At 46.1% G+C, this 2,500-nt stretch overlaps 5 non-coding genes across 5 annotated transcripts; all 5 read left to right on the top strand.

Moving 5' to 3' along the window:
* Nucleotides 1-420: 420 nt before the first annotated feature.
* Nucleotides 421-502, top strand: TRNAL-AAG (transfer RNA leucine (anticodon AAG)). Its single transcript has one exon. It is a non-coding gene; the product is annotated as a tRNA-Leu (tRNA).
* A 221-nt stretch (nt 503-723) lies between these two features.
* On the top strand, nt 724-805 carry TRNAL-AAG (transfer RNA leucine (anticodon AAG)). The gene has a single exon. It is a non-coding gene; the product is annotated as a tRNA-Leu (tRNA).
* Nucleotides 806-1,185: 380 nt separating this feature from the next.
* Nucleotides 1,186-1,267, top strand: TRNAL-AAG (transfer RNA leucine (anticodon AAG)). Its single transcript has one exon. It is a non-coding gene; the product is annotated as a tRNA-Leu (tRNA).
* A 70-nt stretch (nt 1,268-1,337) lies between these two features.
* Nucleotides 1,338-1,419, top strand: TRNAL-AAG (transfer RNA leucine (anticodon AAG)). The gene has a single exon. It is a non-coding gene; the product is annotated as a tRNA-Leu (tRNA).
* Nucleotides 1,420-2,094: 675 nt separating this feature from the next.
* On the top strand, nt 2,095-2,176 carry TRNAL-AAG (transfer RNA leucine (anticodon AAG)). The gene has a single exon. It is a non-coding gene; the product is annotated as a tRNA-Leu (tRNA).
* The last annotated feature ends 324 nt before the right edge of the window (nt 2,177-2,500 follow it).

Genomic DNA, 2,500 nt, shown 5'->3' with positions numbered 1-2,500 from the left:
AGGCAACAGTCTATTCGGGGGCGTCGATTCGAATCCCACCTCAATCAGCAGAGTTTGTTTTCTACGATTAATAATATGATGCTTTTGCTAAATAGACTGAGTATACTTTCGCTTTCGGGTAGAGTGGCCAAGTGGTCCAAGGCGCTGGTTTAAAGCACCATTCCCTTCGGGGCGTGGCTTCGCATCCCACATCTATAAGCCTACTTCGTTTTCTAGGATTAATAATATGAAGCTTTTGCTTATTAGTCTGAGGTGTCTGATGTTTCCAGGTAGAGTGGCCGTGTGGTCTAAGGCGCTGGTTTAAGGCAACAGTCTCTTCGGGGGCGTGGGTTCCAATCCCACATCTATCAGCCTATTTTGTTTTCTAGGATTAATGATTTGAAGCTTTTGCTTATTAGTCTGAGGTGACTTTTGTTTCCAGGTAGAGTGGCCGAGTGGTCTATGGCGCTGGTTTAAGGCACCAGTCTCTTCGGGGGCGTGGGTTCGAATCCCACCTCTGTCAGCCTCCTTTTTTTCCTAAGATTAATAATATGAAGCTTTTGCTCATTAGTCTGAGGTGACTTTTGTTTCCAGGTAGAGTGGCCAAGTGGTCCAGGGCGCTGGTTTAAGGCACAATTCCCTTCGGGGCGTGGGTTCGCATCCCACATCTATAAGCCCACTTTGTTTCCTAGGATTAATAATATGAAGCTTTTGCTTATTAGTCTGAGGTGACTTAAGATTCCAGGAAGAGTGGCCGAGTGGTCTAAGGCGCTGGTTTAAGGCACCAGTCTCTTCGGGGGCGTGGGTTCGAATCCCACGTCTATCAGCCTATTTTGTTTTCTAGGATTAATAATATGAAGCTTTTGCTTAGTAGTCTGAGGTGACTTTTGTTTCCAGGTAGAGTGGCCGAGTGGTCTAAGGCGCGGGTTTAAGGCACCAGTCTATTCGGTGGCGTGGGCTCGAATTCCACATCTATCAGCCTATTTTGTTTTCTAGGATTAATAATATGAAGCTTTTGCTTATTAGTCTGAGGTGACTTTTGTTTCCAGGTAGAGTGGCCGAGTGGACTGGTCTAAGGCGCTGGTTTTATGGCACCAGTTTATTCGGGGTAGTGGGTTCGAATCCCACACCTGTCAGCCTACTTTGTTTCCTAAGATTAATAATTTGAAGCTCTTGCTTATTAGTCTGAGGTGACTTTCGTTTCCAGGTAGATTGGCCGAGTGGTCTAAGGCGCTGGTTTAAGGCACCAGCCTCTTCGGGGGCGTGGGTTCCAATCCCACATCTATCAGCCTATTTTGTTTTCTAGGATTAATAATATGAAGCTTTTGCTTATTAGTCTGAGGTGACTTTTGTTTCCAGGTAGAGTGGCCGAGTGGTCTAAGGCGCTGGTTTAAGGCACCAGTTTATTCGGGGCCGTGGGTTCGAATCCCACCTCTGTCAGCCTACTTTGTTTCCTAAGATTAATAGTATGAAGCTTTTGCTTATTAGTCTGAGGTGTTTTGTTTCCAGGTAGAGTGGCCGAGTGGTCTAAGGCGCGGGTTTAAGGCACCAGTCTATTCGGGGGCGTGGGCTCGAATCCCACATCTATCAGCCTATTTTGTTTTCTAGGATTAATAATATGAAGCTTTTGCTTATTAGTCTGAGGTGACTTTTGTTTCCAGGTAGAGTGGCTGAGTGGTCTAAGGCGCTGGTTTAAGGCACCAGTTTATTCGGGGTAGTGGGTTCGAATCCCACATGTGTCAGCCTACTTTGTTTCCTAAGATTAATAATATGAAGCTCTTGCTTATTAGTCTGAGGTGACTTTTGTTTCCAGGTAGAGTGGCCGAGTGGTCTAAGGCGCTGGTTTAAGGCAACAGTCTATTCGGGGGCGTCGATTCGAATCCCACCTCAATCAGCAGAGTTCGTTTTCTACGATTAATAATATGATGCTTTTGCTAAATAGACTGAGTATACTTTCGCTTTCGGGTAGAGTGGCCAAGTGGTCCAAGGCGCTGGTTTAAAGCACCATTCCCTTCGGGGCGTGGGTTCGCATCCCACATCTATAAGCCTACTTCGTTTTCTAGGATTAATAATATGAAGCTTTTGCTTATTAGTCTGAGGTGTCTGATGTGTCCAGGTAGAGTGGCCGAGTGGTCTAAGGCGCTGGTTTAAGGCACCAGTCTCTTCGGGGGCGTGGGTTCGAATCCCACGTCTATCAGCCTATTTTGTTTTCTAGGATTAATAATATGAAGCTTTTGCTTAGTAGTCTGAGGTGACTTTTGTTTCCAGGTAGAGTGGCCGAGTGGTCTAAGGCGCGGGTTTAAGGCACCAGTCTATTCGGGGGCGTGGGCTCGAATTCCACATCTATCAGCCTATTTTGTTTTCTAGGATTAATAATATGAAGCTTTTGCTTATTAGTCTGAGGTGACTTTTGTTTCCAGGTAGAGTGGCCGAGTGGACTGGTCTAAGGCGCTGGTTTTATGTCACCAGTTTATTCGGGGTAGTGGGTTCGAATCCCACACCTGTCAGCCTACTTTGTTTC

This window comes from Phalangium opilio, unplaced genomic scaffold (genome assembly GCF_054372755.1).
Source record: "Phalangium opilio isolate 3A_F unplaced genomic scaffold, DU_Popi_V2 ptg000061l_1, whole genome shotgun sequence".
NCBI lineage: Eukaryota > Metazoa > Arthropoda > Arachnida > Opiliones > Phalangiidae > Phalangium > Phalangium opilio.
Note: the sequence above shows the minus strand (reverse complement) of the source record. Positions and strands in the feature narration are given on the sequence as shown.